This window comes from Ictidomys tridecemlineatus, chromosome 16 (genome assembly GCF_052094955.1).
Source record: "Ictidomys tridecemlineatus isolate mIctTri1 chromosome 16, mIctTri1.hap1, whole genome shotgun sequence".
Taxonomy (NCBI): domain Eukaryota; kingdom Metazoa; phylum Chordata; class Mammalia; order Rodentia; family Sciuridae; genus Ictidomys; species Ictidomys tridecemlineatus.
This window is the reverse complement of record NC_135492.1, coordinates 1,602,521-1,627,595: the sequence shown is the minus strand read 5'-3', so window position 1 is coordinate 1,627,595 and position 25,075 is coordinate 1,602,521. Positions and strand designations below refer to the sequence as shown.

Below are 25,075 nucleotides of genomic sequence, written 5' to 3'. Positions count from 1 at the left end.
GTAGACAACAAAACATAAGAAACTAGGTATTGTTAATATTGTCTATATTTCTACACTATCCATGGCATAGTTCTCACTCTCTCTTCCTCATAAGAGAGACTACTGTCAACTTTCAGATGATATGATACTTAATATTATATTATGGTTTACACGTGAGCTCACATGTGATACAATGCAAGAAAGTTTGGAAGATAAGTACAGTTATGTTATTGGATTCTGTATTAATAACAATTGATTAGATTATAGCCTTAATCTTATCAATGAATTGATCCCTTGTGGGATTAATTGAGTGGTAACTGGAGGCAGGTTGGGTTTGGCTGTAAGAAATATTTCATTGTGAGTGTGACTTTGGGGTACATATTTATTTCTGGCAAGCAGAGCCTTCTCTGTCTGTTTCTTGATCCTCATGTGAGCTGTTTCCTTCTGCCACACTCTTCCACCATTCCTTGAGCCCCAAGGAATGGATCTTGCTATCTGTAGATGGAGACCTCTGAAACCATGAGTCCTCAAATAAACTCTCCCTCCTCTACAACTGTTATGTACAGGTATTTCAGTCACAGCAGTGAAAGAGCTGACTAGAACACCAGCTCACCACACTTCATGTTAATATCATTTTAAAATTATATATTTTCTAGAGAAAATCACAAGATGATAAAATGGTGAGCACTATCATTACAATCACAGAATTCTGAAGCTCCCCTTGGCAAGGCTTACATAAGCAGCTCTGAGGGGGGTTTTGTGGAAACTTATGGCCACCTGACTTTTTACAATGAGGTAATCAATCACTCATATATTATTTCTCCTTTGCAACTTCCTCAGAATTAGCTGAGTGATATGTTTTAGCTGCCTATAGTGTCATAAGAAATAATATGATTGATGAATTTTGATTGCTATAAGATTGAATTACTCTAAGTTGAGGTCTTGGTGTGTTTGGATTTCATAGCAAAAATTCATGAACTTGGGCATTAAAATGTTTTACAGGCAAGTATCATAAATTTTATAGTTGTGAGATATTTTAACTTAGCCACAAAATCAGAAATAAAATATGTCATTGAATTAAATTCTAATGTATCATTTTGTTCTTTTAATGAGGTACAAATTTCATAATTCCATTTATTGTCTTTCTTTTCAAACTGTCCTGATAAAAACCATTCAGCAAACAAAGCAGAACACCTAGTGTACAATAATTACCTAAATTATTAGTCTTTTCTTGGCAAAAGGTATTTATTTCCAATAACAGAAAATGAAACTAGAGCTACTTAGTTTGTCCAAAAACACAAATATTGCAAGTATGTTACATCTTTTAGAGACTAGGTTTTTCTAAAGTAGTTTTTGTTTGTTTTTTTTTCCAATAAAAACGCTTCAATATTCTTACCAGTAATAGTAAATTATTAATTTAAATAAAACCAGTCAGACAAAAAGGAAATTAGTTATTTAACATAATGTCTCTTTTAATTCTTATCTTTAGACTAACAATATCTTTCATTCTGAAAAAAAATTCAAAACACATTATACAAATTTTATGATATACAGAACATCACAATAAGACATTATGGAACAGAAAAAAAAGACATTAAATCATTCACTCTAATCAAGATCACATGTTTAGAAAAGAGAAAATAATATTTGCCTCCAAGGAATTGTAAAGAATTTACTGAGAAAAATGACAATTAATGATGCTGAACTCAAGCCAATACTTTAAGTTACCCAGATGAAAAAATGTTCTCAACTCTCAAATCTGTCCATAGGTATCATCTCTTTACCACCTATGTACACTAGGTATGCCCATTCTGAGAGATATTTCCTGGTGTTATACCTAAATTACATATGCAAACTTTGTAGTTGGCCATGGACTTCTCATTTCTGCAAAAAAAACTTTGCAGTTATTTGTTACACAAACCTATTGAGAGGATACTAGCTGGTTGGCTTGTGCGAACATTTGCTGAACAGCTGCTCTGGCTTTAAAATTTGGACTTTCCAAGTACTGTTTGAAATACCAGAAGAAAATGTGGAAGGTACAGGAAAAATAATTACTTAAAGATCATAATTTCTAACTGTAATTTATTTTTTTCATTATAAATTAAGGGAATGGACATAAAATTCAGAAAACAAAATGAAAATTGTCTGGAGACATTTAGCTTCATAACATTTAAAACTTCATGAAAGAGTGTCTTTGTGTGTATATATAACTGCAATAAAAATGAATATAAGCAAATAGTTACAATTGTAAGCAATAGAATTATAAATTATTAAAATAAGCTACAAAAATAAAATAGCTCTAAATTATTTCTGAAAGTCACAAGTGTGAAAATATTATTTATTCCTAAAAACAATATTGATTTTTTTAATCAAGAGCTGTGTAACATAAAATTTCTATAGGTGTCTAAATAAAATTTTTCAGGGGCTGGTTATAGCTCAGTGGTACAGTACTCACCTAACATATATGAGGTACTGGGTTTGATCCACAATACCACATAAAAATAAATAAATAAAATAAAGTGATTGTGTCAATCTACAACATAAAAAAATAGAATAAATTAAAAAAAAGAATTTGGGGGGGTTGGCCATATAGCTCAAGAGTACAGTGCAGATGTGAAGCCCTGGGTTCAATCCCCAGCCCCAAAGACAATAATAAATAAATAACTAGTGTTTAAATTACTATATGTTTACAGAAAGCATTGCATTGTGCACCCAAACAATAAAAAGAAAAAACTATACAGTCATTGGAAGTGATATCGTGTGTCCATTTTCAGTGGCATTAAAGATTTCTACACTGAATTAATGAAAAGCAAGTATACCTATAAGTGAAAATGCAACTATTAAGTAAAATACAAAAAGTAATATTAATTTAATGACATTTATTTAATGGAAAGAAATCTCTCATGGGTGCATGTGTGTGTGAGAAGATGCTGTGTATTTCCTAGATCTTTGAGGTTAAAAAATACTCCTCACATGTCAGTGGCTGAGTGTACTATCCATGTCTTATTTATTATGTATTGGTATCTGTGAGCTTGTTGCTGTATTTATGTATTACATTTCTCATACTGCATACCAAATGCCACCAATGTATTGGCTTAAAACACACCTCATAGTTCCATAAGTGGGAATTCCAGGGAGCATGACTGAGTTGTTTGAATCTGTTTCCATGTTCATTCTGGTTCTTGCTAGAATTGGGTGCCTTAGAGGTATAGGGCTGAAGCTTCCTCTGGCTGGATGGCTGTCAGTAGAGGACCAACCTAAGCTTCTCGATGATGCCTTTATTGTCATTTTGCTATGGCTTCCTCCACTGACATTGAGGAGAACATTTCTTTAGTTGCATTTCTCTTCTTAAATCATTCACTAACTTCTGCCTGAAACTGGATTAACACTGGTTTAGGAAAAAAAATTAAGTGTTATGCTCTTAAAGGACTCACACTGCTAAATCAGGCCCATGTCCATAATCACCCTGTCTGATAGCAAATTGATTAGATACCTTCATTAAGTCTTCAAAATCTTTTCATAATTGTGGGAGTAGCCCTATGTTGGAAAGGCCATGTTTACATGGCAAGGCTTCTGTTCCATTTCTTCTTATTCCAAGACTCTGGGAGCTGGGCTGAAGAGAGTTCCTGTACGATATAGTCTATTCTAGTTTAATAGGGGAAAAGAGCAAGAAAGCAGGAAAAAAAATACACCATGTATCAATAGTTTTCACCAAAGCATAAAGTCCATTCTTGCACCACTGGCCAAAGCAAGGCACATGGGCAAAGACAATGTTGATGAGACAACGAAGCATACTTTGGGACAGAAGCTACAAGGGACACAGCAAACTGACTTAGGAAGGAAGTGGAGGAACTACCAGAGAAAAATGACTCAATCTACCAGTCAGAGTGAGATTTAAAATATATTTATCAAACAGCAGAGCAGTTAGTTCTGGACAGTATAAATGTGGTTTTTAAAATTTCTTTATTATGTGTTGCCATATTACTAATATTTTTCAAAAATATGTGTTTTTTTAATACTTGAGAAAAATATAAACATTTATTTTGTAAGAATGAAAACGCAAGCCATACAATGAGATTAGGAGTTTTTAAAATCTGCTTTATATAAAGAAGAGTTGAGGCTGGATTTGTGGCTTAGTGGCAGAGTGCTCACCTAGCACATGTAAGGCTCTGGATTTGAAGCTCAGCACCACATAAAAATAAATAAAATGAAAAAAAGTGTAAAATTAGAAAATAGAAGCTGTTCTTTCTCAGTTGTAAATAGTGTTTTATACTGCATCTTATTTCTAAAATATATTAAGATGCATTTTTTAAATTTCATCATAATTATTATTCTTTATATTTTACTTATAGCAGAAAATGAAACTCAGAGATATTTTTAATCTTCCATGGCCATAGGTTGTTTCAGTAAAGATTATAGACCTTTCTGAAATAACATGATGTCTCTCATAAAAAAATTAAATATAGCATCTAATATTTATGGGCAATTGCTGTAATCCAGACACTTTACCCTGAGTAATTGGTAGCTCTCAGTGAAAATATTTTCACCCTTATAATTTTACATTGCTCTTAAAATATACATAAAATCTAGCTCATCACAAAGTGACTCAAAAGCTCAACTATAAACATTTTTTTTCTTGTGCCTCAGCTAAAATCTGATTGAAAAATGGCAACAGTATCAAAATGCAAGTATAAAAGTGTCACTAAGAAACAAGAAAAAATGGATATTCTGATATTAACATAGATGCATATATACTGATCATTCATTCTAACATGGTTGCCTTACCCCCTACCTTTGCGACTCTCTTTAATTTACACTGAGCCATCCATCTGACACATTGGCAAGAAATTCAAATTAGGTTATGCTTTGAGAATACCTTCCCCTCCTTTCTGTTACCCTAAAGATATATGATTCTTATCTGGTTCAAAATATAAGGGGTATCTCTATAGTCTTTTAAATTAGCCCACAAACTACACCAAATTTTGTATTTAAGTTGCCGTGTTTTTCCTGATAATGATGGTAATGATGACAATGAGTGATTTGGTCTGAAGACATTGTCAACTTAATTCACTAATTTATTACACTTCTTACATCTGTAACTTCTGTCTGAAACTTGACTGTATAGTTCTAAACCTGAGAATAGATTAAGCTTAGTAGTTTGACAGAAGTGTGTGTGTGTGTGTGTGTGTGTGTGTGTGTGTGTGTGTGTGTATGCAAGAGATAGGCAGACTATTGTGCATTAACAAAAGTCAAAATGCAATGTATTTGGAGAACTAGCTGTTGCATGAAATCTTCAGGAAATGGATTGGTCAGCTAGTCAATAGCAATAAAATGCCTCTTTTATAAAGCACTTAGGTTCTGCCAGGATGCCCCACCTGGCCCTAATTTCCTCACCCACTTTCCTACACCCACATCTAACTTAAACACTTTAATATTGTGAAAATATCAAAGTCCCAGTTTCCATTCTAATGTTCTTTTCAGGGCTAGTGATGCAGCCTAGTGGTAGAGCTCTTGCCTAGTATGTGCAAGGGCCTGGTTTCATTCCCCAGCACCACAAAATAAATAGATAAACAAAGCATCCAATCCTAAGGATCTTTTCTATGGTAGAGATCATTGTTCTCCTAATTATATTTATTGTGTCTCTTAAGATATATTCATTCAGAAAATAAATACATGATCCATCAACTATTATAACATTTAGCCTCTTCTCAGACACACTTACAACCATCAAGAATGTAGACACAAAGAACATTTGTGGACCTTAATACATTTAATTTTCCCATTTACATATAAAAATTTTATTTTCTAGACTGTAAGTTTAATCAGAAAAATATAGTGTATTTGGCATTTATATTTATTTTTAACAGAATAGAAGAAATAAAAAAATACTTAAAATACACAGCAAAGATAATTTTATTCTCATATTTATAGATTTTTGTTCTTTGGAGAACAATTACTATATGACGGAAAACCACAAGAGCATCTGGCTCCTTGGCAAGTCACAAATACAACTGGCAACCCAGAGATATTGAAAGACTGTCAGATGGTTCAGATGCTATGGGTAAGCTTTCTGTCTCAGGTATATTTGACCTATACTCTATGTAGCACATATTCAAGTTTCCATGTAAAATAAATTCATCAAATCCACAGACACACACATATTTATTTCTTTATTTTTTATAATAATGCAATGATTATACTTGCTTTTAAAATACTTCTTGGAAGTACAGTGTCTTTCTGATTTTCCAGATTTTATTAAATACCCATGGCTGTGACACCTCTAGGTAACCTTCTAGGCAAGATTCTATTCCTTATCTGTATTCCCCACCATAATTAATGAATCCTCCCATTCCCCATCACTTCCAGAGTAAGTTGGTTAGTTTGAGACAACATCTTCCAAATAATGGTGTGGCCCATATTTCTTTAAGGACCTGGATTTGTTTTTTCTAATATATAACTTAGATTCCAAATCCCTGAACAAAGATGGTCTTGACCTTCCTGCATGCATGCCATGTGGAAATCACCACAGGAACCCACTACTGAATGAAAGGTAAACAAACAGAGCTGGATTGTTACTTCCTCATAAATCTAAACTTGCAGTCAGTGATTAACTGCCAAGTCATAGTGAGTTTTCTAATGGTATTCCTGGCAAGAAATGAGATGGTAAGATGGTGTACTCTAAATATTATTTAAAGTTTTTATTTATCTGCAACCCAATATTTAAAGGTAATCCAACATAAAGCAATTTATATGTAAAGTATCATTTTAAATAGCCATTGAATTTTTTTTAAAATCACCATTTCTTTTTGTTTTGCCATAAGGGTATAAAAAATCATTTTTATAGCCTTTAAAAATTAAATTTGTTATTTTGTTTTTCTATTTCTTAATGATTATTTTAGTAATCATTTCTATTATATTAGGAACCTTTTTTCCCTACTTACTCTCTTATAAAATATGATATTACAGTAAGACCATATCTGATGTTAAAATTTGCATTAAAGTGGCTCTACTTATAATTATAGCATAAATTAATCTTACTGTTGAAAACAAATATTGTGTAATGCTTTTCAGGCTTTCTAAACATATAAGACAACCAACTTCCTCTAACAGTTTATATTTGGGTCAGGAAATGTAGAATTTGTCAATGTAATCCAATATTTGAACATTATTATACTGAACTATCAAGATAGATGAGTTGAATCTACTTGCCTGGATGGAGACATCAAAAATTAGGGAGTCATCTCATTAGTTAGTTCAGTGATTTTCAGTTCTATGGAATATCACATGCATAGTAATTGGCTTAAATTTGCTGCATCTCATTCCATCATGGCTATGAAATTCATGAGGCTGTGGGTTAATTTATTTTTTGTTTGCTGTTATATCCTCCAGTGCATATAAAAGCACCAGGCACATAGGAAATCAGTAATCTAAGTCTTCAAAATTAAGATTTATTAGATAAATACTAGTTGATAATTTATTTGTAAATTTATGAAAAACCATACAAAATACATCTGGCTGAGAAGTCACTGTATACCATACTTGAAACTATAAAATAGAATTAAAGATAGCCTAAGAACCATGTGTAAGATTAAATTAGAAAACTGAAACAAGGAAATTGTGTTGGCAGTACTTAGATAACAGGAAATTAGGTGAATTATATCATTGGATTATTAACAGTTTAGTGTTATCATTTTTCTTTTTATAAAAATGAACTGATATAATTCAGACAGTTCTACAGCCTGCACCGTCCTCTTTCTAATACAGTATTGACCAAAGGGAAGGATCACATATGAAATGTTAGATCATTATCATGAGTGATACACTAAGTGAAGATCTGTGGTTTTTATTTAATTTTTTGTATTTTAATCTATAAAGGAGAAGGTCCTTTTTATAACTATCAGGAAATGCAAGCTTCTGGATGATCTAGAGACCAAGAAATTCTTGTACTTACCTCCACCATTGTTTACCTTTAATTTAATGGCAAAGGTAACCATCTGTCCTGCTTCTTTAAACCAAGTACAGACATATGCATCAATCAGTTCTTCTCAGGAATTAGAAATCATGCTAGGTATTTAAACAGGAAAGCTAATTTAAAGCATTGCTGAAGAGTAGCAAGACAAAATGAAGCAAACAAAAATATTGATATGACACCACAATCAAAAATTCTAGAAGAAGACAAAAAGCTCTGTAATTACTATAACAATGGAAAAGTTTAGCATAATCAGATACTACAAATATAGAGAGTGACTCCTTTGGAACCACTGTCCAGGCTCTAAAAAGAAGTCAGTGGGCAGCTATGGGGCAATCAAGGAACTCAGAAGAGACCAATAATAATTCTGGAGAATTTAGATGTGTACGCAGAGAATGCAGTTAATATTGCCATGAGAGGTAAAAATGGGAATGTTCTCCTTTTGCTAAAAATGCAGACCTGTTCCTGAGAGTAATGGCAAATGGAAACAAGGGAACACCAAGAAAGGAATGAGTCTTTTCTTTCCATTCCTATGAGACAATCTCAACTACTCTTAGATTGAACAACTTAATAGGAAGCTGTCTGGCAGAAGAAAATTAGAGTCCTAGCAATGACATAGCATTACAAAACTATATAGAAGTGCTTAGAGCACAGAGATCATAGTTTAATACCTGACACTAAATTAAAAGCTTACAGTTAACATTTTCTCCTGTTTATATTGGGAATAACTATATAACAGGAAAGAGTAGAAGATATAGAAACCTAAGTCTTCCTTCAAAGAAATAAGTTACCAATAACCACAACGATAGAAAATTTCCCAAGAGTAATGGTTTAAATAGAGAAAAAGAATAGTTTTGGCTGCAGTTTTCAGAATAAAATCTGATAAAAGAAATTAAACCAAGATGGCAGGCATTCTAAATTCTTACTTGTAGCATTGATTAATTTCCTGGAACACAAAAATACAGAAATAATAGAAATGGAGGAGATGAATGAGGAAATCATTCAGACAGATTGCATACACATTAATCAAAACAACCATGTGGCTAAACTCATAACAGGAACAAGGAAACATTTAAGTCATTAACATTGAGTTATATATATTGAAGGGGAAAATTAAACATTAAAAACTAAAATAAACAGAACCAAATATGCTACCTGGAAACAAAGATAAAAAATTATCCATACAGATATGATCCAAAGTATAGTTTCACTCCAAAATTCACCTTATTCAGATAAATATTTAAAAAGAAACCAGCTCAAGTTGCTAACCAAAACAAAGGAACATAACCAGAAAAAATAATATGTAGAAGATGAAACAATAAAAATTGTCACTTTGGTATGAATGAAAAATAAAATTAGAAAGAATAAAATTTATAAGGTAACAGCCAAAACAGAGATACTTATGTGATAAATAAGGAAACAGGTATGGTTAACCTGATTGAACATATCAAAAAGTGCGTGGTACCATTGTTATATAGAACTTTTGCATTTTGGTATAGCTCTTAAATTTTTTAAAGTAATTTTTTAATTATAAGAGAATATATTTGGAATATATTTGCATATGAGAATATGCACACAGAGCTCCTACAACACAGTAATCAAGAGGCAAGAAATCAAAAATGAAAAACCCAATAGAACAGCAGCAATTTAAGGTGAGTAGAGTGGCCACTGGAACAGTTGGACATTGGAATAGTTTTTAACACATGAAGACACACTCAGCATCCTTAGTTACAATAAATAAATAAATAAATAAATAAATAAATAAATAAATAAATAAATAAATAGCAGTCCCATTTTAGGCTAACTGGAATGTCAAAAATTTAAAAGATTAAAAAAACAAAAACATTGCAAGATTACAGTGATTGCATTTTTCATCATTTTGTTGTGAAAATGTAGAATAATACAACTACTTAGTAAATTTATTTTGCTTTTTTATAATTATACATTTACAATATGGCACAGTAATTATATGACTATATTTTTACCTTATAAAAATGAAAACATATTCACAAAATCATTATGCAACACATTTATGTGTGTGTATATAAATAATAGCTACTAATGGGAACAATTCCAAATTCCCATCACAGAATAAAGAAAAAACAAACTGATATATCCAATAGAAAGGAACAAAGTGGTTCAAGCAACACTGAGAGACTGCAAAACCATCATGTCCAATAAAGAAGCTTGTTTCTTAAGAGCACAGACTGTGCAAATTTATTTATAAGAAGATCAACAACAGGTCAAACAAATTTATGGTATTAGAAATCTGAACATAGGTCACTTCAAGATGACTGGGAAAGGAAAGTGGTACTAGTTACAAAAAACATCTCTGGTGATAGAAACTATCTTTCTCTTGATTAGGGCATGATTTGCCCTGAGCATGTATTTGCCAAAACTCACTGAATCCTATTGTGAAGATCTACGCAAACCACCATATGGTGCCATCCTAAACTTTGCCTAGTTCAGTTCAACATTTTTAATTACTCTGTGACTTCAGTCTTGTAGTCTTTCAAATACATTTTTTACAATGAAGCCAAAGTGAGTTTTTTTAAAGAGTTAACCATTATCTGTTAAAAACAGTAAGAAATTATTTTTCTGCAATGTAATGTTTTTAATCCTAAATCTTCTAATTAAGTTTTTCTTATGACCTGCCAATTACCTTAAATTCTATCCTTCCCTGGCAGTACACCACACCTTCTGTTTGTGTTTTGTTTTAATTAGAAAGCTGTTTGAAGTAAGTGAATTCTCTGTGATTCTTTTACCTGCGTCTTTGCCCTTACAGTTTGAGGGCCTGGAATTCCTTCCTCATCTTAGTGTTTTTGTTCACCATTTTTTGTTTTGTTCCTGACCCCTGATCTGGCTTTAGGCTTTAGCTCAGTATTGACTTCTCGACAAATTTTGTGTGGTTTTTTTGTTTTTGTTTTTGTTTTTTGTTTTTTTTTCCCACCTCTGATTGAGAGGACTGTCTACCCTCCTAAGTTTTTTTTCCTTGCACAATACCCTGCAAATTACAGATGGAAAGAATTCAACTCATTTTTAAAATACCTATTACATGTAGTATTTTTTGTTGTTGTCATCAAAAAATGATTAAATCCATTTCCTTCAGGTGTGTAAGTGTTTCCTGCCTAATACCTACTTCAAGTTATGCCAGATGAAAATCAATGAACTTCCCATTACTACTCTCATAACTATACCATGCACAGTCAGCACTCTTTTTTAGATTCCTGACCTAATTCATCTACTTATCAGAACAAAACAAAACAACCTCAATGGTATGTTATAATATTTTTATAAAATATGAGTATGTAAATTCTAAACTTGAATAGGAGTACATTTTCTCTCTATGTCAGGATATTCTCTGGGTGAGTTCATCCTCTGGATTTAAATACCAACCCACAATGGCTACCTACCCCAGAAAGTTGGATCTCAAGCCCTAATACTTCATTCAAGCTCCAGACTCTTATTAAACACTTTAACTAGCAAATTTTCTAAATTCATCATTCAAAAACACAATTTTATTTGTGTGTACTCCAGTGATACCTACTTTTATATAGGTTTCTACATCTTATTAAAATATACCACCATTTATCCAATTGACATCAGGAAACTATAGGAGTTATGATTGATCCCTGTCTCCACCTTTGTGTCAGATCTAATTGATTCAGGACCCTTTAGCAAAATCATAATCTAATAAATTATTACTAATACATCACTTTTTCCTTCATTCCAGCTAATATCTTTTTTTCAGCAGAGACTGCAAGAGCCTCTTCCCTGGTTTTTGAACTTACACGTTCCTAGCACAATCCAAACTCATACACACTCTACTCACCATACAATAGGCAGAGTCATATTTAAAAAAAAAAAGAAAAAAAAACAAGAATGGATTTGTCTCTGCTCAAACAATAAGTGGATCAACAAATCTTTCCATCATTTGTTTTTTCCTTACTTCTCTGTGTTCAACTTTTCCATCTCCTTAGAGAACTGTTCTCTGTGTGTCATATCTGAAATAGCTACTTTCCAAAACATAATTTTCTTAGCATTTTTCAAAATATAAAATTGTATTTTCACTACCTGCTTTCTAGTATATTATACATTATCCATTTAGATTTTATTTTATTTTGAAGGCCAAGACCTTGGCTATCTGGTCTTCTACTGGATATCTGGTGCCAGAGGTGGGCCCAGCATAAGAGATGCTCATCAGTGGGCCTTCACAGACACTGACCCTACCTTACAGTAACTTATATCTCTTCTAAACACTTTTGATTAGATCACATTGTTTTTCTAAGATATCTAGAAAATCACTATTACAAATAACACCAATTGCTAATGTTAATAGGAAAATTAATTAAAAGATAAATCCTGTGGGAAACTCAATTATTTTAACTACTTCAATAATACCTTATTTTAAACAATATATTAACTCTAATATGAATAATACACTGTCATATGCTAGGAAAATTGACAAAATTAACAAACAAACAAACAAAATCCCCGTAGGAGAAAACACTAAGGTTAAATAGGTGTTGAAACAATGATTTGAGGATACCATTCCCCCAAAGTTACAACTATTGTTCTTTCTCAAACTTCTGAGCCTCAATATCTAGGTTAGTAAGATGAAAGAGATGATTCACCTATCTCTTTAAATTTCCAAAACCCTCAAAAGGATTAAAATTTGTAACACATAAATATAACAATAATTATAGAATCTGATTGAATTATGATTAAAAGTTGAATGATTTTTATATTAACAAGCAACAAACCCCAAAACATAACTATCTATCTAAACAATGTGAAAAGATAAAGAAGCCTAAATTCACCTATTTATTCCTTTTTTCACCAGGCACTCTCTGGGAATATATAACACACAGTATCTGCATGAAATATGTACAATTATTTTCTAAAATAGTCATCATTTATCAATCTTTAGTAAATTATATAGCACAAAGAAAGAAAACATCCATATGAAATGATTTGCACTAGAGTTTAAAAAGTGAAACCAATTTGAAGTGGGTCATTAGTACATCCTCTATCCAGGAAGCTTTATATCTTGTATGAAAGAAGGAAAAAAGTCTACATTAATATGGAAATTTAAACTTTAGAAAGTAAATAACAAACAAAATATTTGTTATTTTATAGGGAATTGTTCCTTAACTTTAGCTTTCTTCTTTGTTCAGGAACTTTGAAGAGCTGATTTTTTTCCTCTCACGTAAGTATCTAAGTAGTTTCCTTCCACTTAACCTTCAAACAACTGTAAGATCAGAAGTTCTCCCAATTCAGAAAAATAAGAATAGGAAATAAATAAGCAGGAAGTTTGAGAAAATTTGTTTAACCAAAATACAAAAAAGTAGACATTAAAGAAAGAATATATGCCAGCTATAACAGAAGGCTTTGATCTTCATCACTATGTCCATAATTTTTGTGATTGTTGTGTGAATTTTCCACCTCTAGAAATTGTTGACTAAATATGTTACCCAAACATAAGCACTTTCATTCATATCAGGACAGATAATTCTGGGGACTTGATGATGATTCATTTGCAAAAAAAAAAAAAAAAAGTGGATAAAGAAGTACAGATAAATGTTTAGAATCCAGTTTTTAAAAATACAGAAAATTGTACATTCTGCTCATAAAATAATGGAATACTCTTTAGGGTAGCTCTGAAAAAAAGATGGCCACCTCAGAAGCAAGAGCTTCTTTCTTACTCCCCTGGGACTCTACTAATGCATGACTTTTAAGATACTAACTATCCTGTTCATAGAGTCTTAGCACTACATACAATGCTAATAACAAAACGCTTTTGTGAAATGCTGGCATCTTTCACTTTATGGATTCTAACACAAATAGCAGTATGGAAAAATGTGTGGTGTTGGTGGTGAAGAAAAAAGGATTATCAAAGCAAAAAAATCATACAGAATAAATTTGCAAAGATGTAACAAAGACTTTATTCAAGATTATCACAATAGCAGAAAGAGAATAGAACTAAATTTTAGCCCAAATCCATTAAAGAGAAAGAGCTAGAGAATACTTTCATGTCTGGGTGGGCAGATCATTAGGTAGTTTGTGTTTGCTAATTGGTCTCACCCAAAAGGGAAAAAAAATCTCTCTTCTGAACAGAAGATAGTTTCATAAATTGGAGCAAGACTCCTATTTTTAGGGGCCCTATCTTCCTTGATTCCATTTCAAAGGGATGCCTCTGAGGTCCTTAAAAAAGACACTTCAAGGTTAGAAACCTGGCAAGAGCTTTTAAAAAGATTTACCTCTCAAATAAATAAAGACATAATTTTAATCACAAGTTTTCTAAAGTAGACATTCTAAGAAAAGAGATCTTAAAGGCCTAGAGTCTGGAAGACATCTATCTGAAGTTCCTCAAGTTGAGGAGAACATTAAGTCCACCAAGGTTGTGGGTACAATCTGTCCTGTCTATCTACATGTGTTCATTTTCATGATCCAATTTTTTTACATTTCTTAAAAGCAAAAAAAAAAATATATCATTACTCTATTTGGATTCACAAAACTTACTTATTATTGTAATGTTTTATAACATAACACATTTTCAAGAATTGTATTTTTTTTTTCTTTTGGACATCAGCATATATGCATGGTGATGTCCAAAAAGGAAACAATTCTCAATTGTAGAAGAGGCTTATCCATTTTCACACTAAACATGGGAATTCTGAGATCTACTGTCTTGTTGTTTTTGAATCTCCTGTGGCTGTGTCACTCTACATCTGTATCACTCTCCTACCTATTTCCCATTCTCTCTCTCAGATTTGAGTCATCATAAGAAAGATGTGTCTTACTTTATAAATCACTGACTAACTATGTGTACTACTGTGGAGTAAGGATATCAGTGAAACCACATGTGGATGCTGGATTCTTCTATGTTCAGCCTAACAATGACAGACTTAGGTCCAAGTAAGGATCTGCCCTCAAAGCCTGCTGCAGTCTGCACTGCATACTGACTGTGTATGTAAGGACCTACTTTGAAGGGAGTTATGCTTTTGAAAGTATTAGTTAATTTGGTCAAATGCATTTCTAAACAGAAGGATGTTCAATACCACTGTGAAGGAAGAACTTCCTTGAAATAAAGAAGAAACCAAATTCAGGAGGTTAGAAGTAGAAGGCACAAGCCCAAAAACAATCATAAAATTTCTAAGGGAAAGTGAGGAGAAAAACTTGAGACAATAAAGAGATCATGCAATATATATGCATATATAAGTATGTACACATATGTATACATACACATACATGCATATATGTATAAAATTTCTAAACTCCTAATGTTAACTGATATTCCAAATGTTGTTCAAGTTTGGCTCTTTCTTATTTATCATAAATAAAACAACATCCAGCATCACTAAAGTTTGTTGATTGTTGGCATTATTAACATAACCACAGTAACAACCAAGAAACAAAAGGATTTATGTCATATGAATTTTTGCAAATGGGTATTGTAGCAGAAATCATTCATATCTGTCTCTAGTGCATGCATTATGTGCCAATACTCTAGTAGTTCTAATGGGTCTGTGCATAGTAAGAACCTGAGCAAAATTTCCAATTATGCATGGCTGAGTGTCATTTCTGCCCTGAAGTCCAGTGTGTTGTTGAAAAGCTCCTCAAGCAATTCTAATGCACCCCTGTGGCTAAGAGCTACTGTTTTAACTTGATATTTTACAAAAATACTAAAGTATAAACTTGTCAAACAGGTGCTCTTCAGTGATCATTTTGACAGGAAACCACATGAAAGTCTTATTCCTCCCTATGAATTTCCTTAATATTCATACATTGTGAATCAAAACAAGATATATTCATCCACAATACCATCAAGTTATTGTAAGAACATATCAACACTCAAAACTCTCCTCCACTATAATTTTAAATCATAATCCCATTGAAACTGTCACTTTTAAAGAAAAAAGCTAGAAATTGCTAATCAAAATCTAAATGAATAAGATGATTATAGATAAATCACAGCTTTTCATAAGCATTTTCGAATGCCAATCTGGATTGGATCATCTACAAAACAGATTTAAAAAGAGTTCCATGAAACACATGTACTTATTTTAACAGGAAGAATTTTAAATTGATGCAGTTTCCTTAAAATTCAGAGATAACTATAAATTCATTAATTCAAATGTTTATATTAAATTAAATTAATAGAGGTTATTGTCCTTCAGTTGAAACAAATTCAAGGATAACAAATAATTAATGTAATATAAATAATTCATGTATTCACTTGACACATATTTATTAAGCACCTACCCAAACAGATAACTTAGCAAAATTGTGGTGATCCTAATGCCTATTAAAATATTGTATCATCTCTGCCTTTAACATTTTATCTTTTAGCAAAGGAAATATTCTAGTTACATTTTCAAATGTTAATGTCACTACATTTTCCGAGATAGATGATTGGCAAATACAAAGACAAAAATTATTTAACCTAAGAGTGTTTTTTGCACACACTTGGTAAAAAAGTAGTAATGAGGAACTCTACATAAAGAATAAAAATAAAATTTTCATCTAATATTACACAGGTAGAAAGAAAAAAAAGTAATTCTAAAACTTACAATATATATTAGTTTATACTGTTACATTAATTATAATTTAAATTTGTGTATTTAGGACATTAAATGCCTTTCATTTCAATCCTCCCTGCTTATTTTCTCTGAGTTAAATTTGCATAACTAGCTCAAAGAACTGTTCATCAGAAACTCATATTTTATGTAAAAACTTCAATTTTATAATTTTTTGTTCAAAATGAAAATGTCTACAAAAATCCAACTGTTTAAAAATGAAGATGATGGATTTTCAAAAAAAATGCCCTATTATATTGATGATACTGCAATTTGAATGACATCTCAAATTACAAATTTCAATCTAAATAAAATTATCAGGTCATGGAATCCTCAAAATCAATTACACTATCAGAAGTACCCTTAAAATCTGTAGAAAAAAAGGTACATTTTCTAAAAGGGAAAGTTTGGACAATAAAAGTAAAATTCAATGGATGAAAATATCAAGAAAGAGGAAAGTTTACCTATCTCATCACTATTAGCTAGACTACTCTCAAGAAAAGAGAAAATGGTGAGAATGCCACTACAGTCTGAAAAATTATCACAGCCAGGAAATTAATATCTGTAAATTTCAAGGTTGGCATTCCCTTAATGTAAATTTTAGTAGTGACAATTATAAATACACTCATATACATGAATGTTAAGTGCCTTTAGCAATCAAAGTTTACTCAAAGTCTACCAAAGTTAGAAATCTTTCATTATCAGTGAAAAGATACCTGAAAGAGACATCAAGGGCTCCAATCCAACTGAGATGAAAGAGATAAATTAAACTGCAATAGAGAAATCAGGATTTCAAGAGAAGTGCAGAAAACTTAGCAGATTCTCTTAGTTCAGTAGCATTTATTTAGGGCCCTAAAAACAGAGATTTGTATTCTATAACCAGTTTTCTTTCTTTTTTTTAATATTTATTTTTTTTTAGTTGTAGTTGGACACAATACCCTTTAAAAAAAAATTATGTGTGGTGCTGAGGATCAAACCCAGGGCCTCACATGTGCTAGGTGAGTGCTTTACTGCTGAGCCACAACCCCAGCCTTGTATAATCAGTTTTCTAAAATAACTTTAAGACTCTTCCCTTTACTCTCTTCTGTGATTTCTTTTTTTCTATCTCTAATTAATTTTGCACAGGATCTCTAGATTACTCTCTTTGAGATTATTTCATTCTACTAATGTTCAAGAAATATAGACCTTTCTTTAGAATTGTTTTCATGACTTTGATACATTCAGTATTTGCCTATCTTTATAATACAGCTCAATTTACATTGTTCCAGAAATCTCTCCTTCATCTGCTGAAATCCTTCCTATGCGTTCTTTGAGCTTAAGCTTAAATCGTGATTTAAACTTTATATGTTTATTATTTACCTTGCCTAACACTATCTTACAGAGGTATGGTTTGCTGAAGAATTAAAAATGTAAGTGTCTGATGTTTCTCATTAACGATATGCAATGAGTCTTAGGATATCTATAAGATAGTAAGTCACCTGGAAGCACGAACCACATCTTAAATTTATATGCTGTAGAATGGATGATGAAGGGAAAGATGAAGGTATTCTTTCTCACTTTATAAAAAAAAGTGATTCAAGAATTCCCATTAAAATATATACTATACAATGAAGGATTACAAATTAAAAACAAAGGAAAGTGTTAAGAATGAAAACGAGGTACTATTTTCCTATATGGACAAACCCAATTGCTTAGAACAAGTGCAATTTATATTTTAACAGTTCTAGATGCAAAAATGTGAAATCTAGGTGTCAGCAGGCCCATGGTCCCTTTGAGAAAAACACTTCCTTGCCTCTGTGCCTCATTTCTGATGGCAGTGGTGAGCCCTCTGCATCCCTTGGCTTATAGCTGCATCACTCTAATCACTGTCTCCATAGCTTTCTAAACATTTATTCCTCTTTTTCTAAGAGCACTACTCCTGTGTTCTCATATTAACTTAATTGATTTTATCTGTATTGCCTTAGCTTCCAAACAAATCATATTCTAAGGCAACAGGGATTAAGATTTTGACATTATTTTTTGAGGTGACACAATTTGATCAATGGCAGGCAATAAAAACAGAGATACAAAAATGAGTCTGAATTTAAGGCATGGACTACAATATGATAAATCCATCCCACTTGTAAGAGTTGAGATATACATATCTTTACCTTTTTGTATAATGAGAAAATATGAACAACCATTTTTTCAGCAATACAATAATTGTATCATTTTGGGCCTGTTCTTATGAGAAAGATTTATATATTTATATATTCTTGGTTATTCATTTTGATAGTAATTTGGCATTTTATGTCACATATTGATGATGGCACTTTTTAGAGACCTTGGATGATGTTGCTTTCTAATTCTCAGGGGCCTACTCCTACCACGTAGATCTTTATTCTAGGATCTAGTCCTTTCTGCACCATGACCTTTCTGATTTCTCAACCAAAAGCCTGATCTTCACCAAGGTACCTTATGTTAGACTGACCTTGAACTATTATATCTCTACTCAACTCTCCTGTTGTTCTATTCTGCTGTTCTCTGCTTGGTATCCTTGAGCTCTGCTTAGTGAGAGGTGATCAGAAAGAGTTTTATATACTTTCTTGTGGCACCTTCCTTTAGTGATTTCCTTCTTATCATCTTGTGCCTAAAACCCAAGCCAGTAGGGCAGCAAAGAGGTATGATGTTGTTAACTTTCACACTTTTCATTTGAGTTCTGTATACCTTTCCTGTGATTTTGATATTGCTATCACAGATAAATCCAGGGTGCACCCTGATGGCATACTTCATTTGCTTCCCTTTTTGCAAGGGCACTCAGCCTGTATTGTTGATTCCCCAATGTCTCCCTGAGGTGTCTACATAGGGTTTTCGTTGTGGTTGTTTTGTTTTGTTTTAATTTTGTTAGTAATTTTTCAGTTGTTACCTGATAGAGTAAGTACAGTAGTACTGATTTGATCATGGTCAGAGGTAGGACCTGCTTTCCTTTTAATGCTTCTAATTTAGGGGACAGATGCCTCCCTCAGAGAGGAGTTGAATATTGTCAGAGCATAATAAAGACAAACCTGTGGGTGGGAGGAAGTGAAGCTTTGTAACTAGAAGGGAGAATATAGCATAGGTATTTTATTGCTTATCAAAGATCACCATATTTTCCAATCCTTCATTGTGAGATTTGGGCCAATTTTGACAAAGCCATATGAGCAGAAATAACATGAGAAAAGTCTTTGCAAAAATCTCATAAACAATCTTCCTCTGATGAGAAGCTCCTGATCTGACAAGATGATTCTTGAGTCATTAGTTACAGGAAATCAACCCATCAGCATTGGACCTTAAGAAAGAAATATAATCCTTAATTGTGTTATGTCACTGGGATTTCAGGATCTATTTTGTAAACACGGCATATAAGTAAGTGTACCCTGATTAATACAAAAACTCTGGACAAAACCTCTATATATTTGTTGCAACTTCTTACTTAAGAGAAAGGAATGAAACATTTTTATATATAAAAGAAAAAAATTGATAAAAAATTTACTGCCTAGCAAGGCAGTTTCACTTTTCAATCTCCTGCATCTCCCAAGAAAGCAGACATAGAAACTAATATGTTAAAGAAACAAACAAATAAGTAAACAAATAGCAAAACATACTGAAAGTGTTCTAAACAATAGCAGCTGAAGAGGAACCCTTTCAAATCCCAAAATTCCACTGAGCTGTGCCAAATGACCAACAGAATCAACACCTGCATATAAAATTAACTACATGAGAGAAAATAAAGAAAAGACAAAATAATTTCTTATAGCTGTCATGCTGATGAATCCAGAAATTGCTAAAAGTTATTCATTCAGAAAGAAAGACACACTGAAGTAGAATCAGGTGTAACAATCTGAGAAAAATTGCTGAACAGCAGCAGAGGGGGCTGTGCTGTCTGCTTTTCATGGGTGAGTTCAAGAGGACCTCAGGGATGTTATGCTGAGGCTGTGTATTTGAAAGGTGAAAGCCCATGCTAAATAGAAACCTAGGGAATAGAATGCAAATTAAACAACACAAAAATGACAGAGTTCTGGGGAGAGACAGACCAAGATAGAAAATACTAGTAACAACAAGGAAGGAAAACAAAGTAGGTTCTCAGGTAGTATGTATCTCAACTATTTGGTGCTTTGGTACAGAATGCTCTGAAGCTACAAAGTTAGAAAACTTTCTTAAAAAATCCTCATTCACAAGAAGGTAATTTTGAAAATATAAGAAAACTCATAATTTATAGCATAATAGGATGTGTTTGAATTTCATGCAGACTCATTCTATGTAAAAAGAAAACTACAAACAGCTGGGCAGTTCTGGAGGCTGAGGCAAGAGGACCCTAAGTTCAAAGCCAGCCTCAGCAACTTAGCCTGGTCCTGAACAACTTAACAAGACTCTCTCTCAAAATAATAATAATAATAATAATAATAATAATAATAATAATAATAATAAAATTAATTTAAAAGAAAAAAAAAAGATGGGTTGGGAATGTTGCTCAGTGGCTAACTGTTCCTGAGTTCAATTTCTGGTACCAAAAAAAAATTAAGAATAGGATAAACTTCTTGAAGACAGCAAAGAGATATCAACATGTCATGATTGCCTGACCAAAAATTTAAATCCCTAGTTTAATATTCCAAAATAAACTAAATAAAATAATGCACTAAAAAAAGAATAAATCTTAACTATAAAAAATAAAAGTCAATGAAAGAGAATTCGAAAATAGAGGTTTCATTTCAGAGGCCAGAAATGATTTATAAATCTATTTCAAATAATTTCAGAAATGAAGACAAAACTAAGCAATGGAAAAAAAATATATATCATATTTTATAACAAAAGGAATAGAAAATGCAAAATTCAAATTTAAATAGAGAAAAAATATAGAAGGACATAAAATGAGAGGCAAAATTGTAGAAAAAAAAGATAAAATAGTTCCAGTATATTTATGAAAGACAAAAATGAAAGCAAAAGAAAAGCAAAGAATAAAGTATTTATAGAGAATTTCTTTCTGAAATAAAATAAGAATTATAGATTCATATAAAAAAGGAACTTCATGAGTCTGAGGAAACTTTCACATGCAGTTCAAATCAAGACATGTTATGGCAAAATGATTTGACTACAGTTCCAAATGCTTTCACAAGTCAATAATCTAAAGACAATTCTAACACAACTTCAAAAATTCCATAGAATTTTTTAAAAATCCTTTAAAATTCTAGTTATGAGGTAAGTACAATATTAATTATAAAATTTGATAAAATTCCACTAAAAGGAAACTAAAGACCAATCTTGGATAAAAATATCAATAAGATTTTTCAGTTTATAAATTCTTATACTTGCTATGAAAATACCATTATTGTGTGTTTTTTTTCTTGGAGCTAAAAAAAAAGTGCATTTTAATGTTTATGTGGAAGGACACAAACAAAAATAAGGAAACACTGAAAAATCATGAAAGAGGGCTGGGTTAGCTGGCCCAATAAGTGTATTTTTTTATATTTATGCATAAATAAAACAGAATGGAAATGCTGGAAGTGAATGTATTTGCAAACAGAACTTTAGTATATTAAACATGTAACATCAGATACCAGTAAAAAAAAATATACTTTTAATAATAATTGGTGTTGGGATAAAGGTATAATTATGATAATAAACAAAATTATTTTCATATTGTACACACAAATGTTACAAGAAAATGTGAGTAATTTATCGAAAATTACAAAAATAGGGCAAAATTTTTTTCTTTTTTTTTTCTGTGCAGATGATTGAACCCAAGGGGTGCTTTACCATTGAACTAAAGCCCTTTTTATTCAAGAAAGGGTCTTGCTAAATTTTTCAGGTTGGGCTTGAACTTGTAACACTTCAACCTCAGACTCCAGAGTACCTGAGATTACAAACATGCAGATTTTAACTGTAACTCAAAGAATAGAAGCAATAAAAGATAAAATTAATGATTTTAATCACATATAATTTGTGAAAAACTCATGACAAATAAACATTAAAAACAAATTGACAAATTTCAAAATTTGTATTTTGAAATATTTCTTTTAATAAAAAATATTAAAGGTCATCACATCTACTCATTAAATAAGAGTATACAATTCAGAAATTTTGCAGTATAGACAAGCAAGACAGTCATGTATACCCTAAGAGTAAAGAGAAAGGTAAGGTGTTGCTATGCCAGCACATAACAAAATTTGAAATAAAACAGATATTAGTATGGCTCCTGCCTAAGGACAACATGAAAATTTGCGAAGGATTCTCTATCATTCTGAATTCTTGAAATAATAAATTTCCTACAATGTGTACTTTAATAAATTATATATATATATATATATATATATATATATATATATAGAGAGAGAGAGAGAGAGAGAGAGAGAGAGAAAGTAAAAAGGAATACAAGGACATCTTAAATTATTTTCAGTGATCATATTTTTAGTAATAATAATGAAAACAAATATGATATTCTTTTGATGTAAAAAACAAAAGCATACAGCTCTTCCTATTAAGTACACTTACAAAAAGTAAGATATAACCTAAATCAGCCTTCTAACATGGAACTACTTTTTCACAGAAATAAAAGTATCTACATGCCACTTTAAGTTACACAAAAGATGAAGTGAGAAAAATTCCTGAATATGCAAAACTTTTTATGATTAATGCACTGAGTTTTTTTACTAAATAAAATGTTAAGTGGAGGAAACAACATAGTAAGCTTATAAATTGAAAATAATTAAAGCTATACCAATAAAATGTGATGAGCATAATTAGTTTCCTGAATCAAACAAATTTCAAACAAATTATTAACCTTAAGTTAATAATTTGAGGAGATATTGAAGAAAATTTGAGAAAGAGCACATTTTATAACAAAATTATAATTACTTGAAGGTATAAAATATTGAAATCATGATTTTTAAAAGTATCTTTTTTATAAATATCAGAGGGGTCTATGGATGTTATATTCAGAATTTGAGAGAAAATTTATCTATAACGGGGCATTGGAAAGAACATTGATTTAGACTTAGAAAAAAATATAGTAATGTGTTGAAACTGGATTTTAGATTCGTGTTTATTTTGCTATTTTAACATTTTATATATTTATTCTTTTTCATTATATTTTTAGAGTGGTATTAATATTAATATCAAAAACTAAATAGTATTACATGAACAGATTTAATTTGTCTAATAAATGATTATTTCAATTTATTTACAAACCTGGGAATAAGAAGAAACAATGAAAGAAAACCTAAATTTTTTCCATGTTTTTATTGGTGCATTACAGTTGCATATAATGATGGGATTTATTGTTACCTATCTGTACATGTACACAATATGATAACATACATTGTTCAATGTCACTCCTCAGCACTTTCCTCCCTCCCCTATTTCTCTTTCTTCTGCTAATCTCACTTTGATTTCCATGAGATCTATCCCTACCTTTCTTTTTCTTTTTCTTCTCTAACTTCCACATAGAAGAGAAAACAGGACTCTTGACCTTCTGAGTTTGACTTCTTTAACTTAACATGATGGTTTCTAATTTCATTGAAAAAATATACTATATTTTAAATATTTCTCAAACTGGAGAACCTAAATTTGTGCATGCTTCATTTACCTTCTTTCAAAATCTTGTTTTATGGTGTTTCAACACATTGTCCAAAGCACTCACAATTTCTTATTTTAAAATCAACATGATTGAACGTCTAGAAATTTGTTAACAAACTAAAATGTTTGTGATAAAGTAGACATTTTTTGGCTTTTGTCCTTGCCTAGTAAACTAATCTTAAGGATGAAGCATTAACTGCCAGGTACTCTTTTAAGGTACATTTTCCATTTACTTTCTGCAAGGAAGAAATGTGACCTTCATCTATGTTCTAAATAACATAACTGTGCCCTGGTGATGTGTGCATCAGGTCTTGTGGGGGAAAACACATGCCTCTCTGCATGTTCATCAACCTGCTCAGCCTGTTAGCAGGAAATCTGAAAGCAACACAGGAAAATGTTAATTGGTTAAGCACAGAGGGTAAAAATAATGTAAAAAAATTAAACAAAACATTATGTTTATATGAATGATATAGAGATAACAGATTTCTGATGTTTACCTGTTAAGCTCTATGAGGTTTAGCAAATATCCAAAGATTTTCATTCATTTTAAATGTACAACCCAGTGATTTGGGGGAAACAGTCACTTAACTCCCACCAAACCAAGGTTCAGAGCACTCCTGTGAGCACCAAAAAGCTCTATGTGTTTGCTCCCTCTTGCCCTCAGTTTATGGCCACAGACTCACTATTAGGCAACCAGTGAAATGCCAGCAGGATAACTCTGTTTTTGCCTTTTCTAGAATTTTATATGGATTTTATACAAAACACTAAGAATATAGCCTTTAGTGACCGGCTTCTTTTACATAGCTCCTCACAGTGTAATGTTGGAAAACTTTGTGGTGTGATACATGAATAACTTATAGTATGAGGGAGAACACTGAAAAGCAGAGTAGAAGGCTGGGCTTCTCTTTCTAACAGTCCCATGTCCCATTTTTATGAATTAAGCTCAACTTTTATCTGA

General features: G+C 31.7%; 1 pseudogene; it reads left to right on the top strand.

Annotated features, from left to right (window-relative positions):
* Positions 1 to 22,682: 22,682 nt before the first annotated feature.
* LOC144371554 (U6 spliceosomal RNA) lies at positions 22,683 to 22,783 on the top strand (annotated as a pseudogene).
* The last annotated feature ends 2,292 nt before the right edge of the window (positions 22,784 to 25,075 follow it).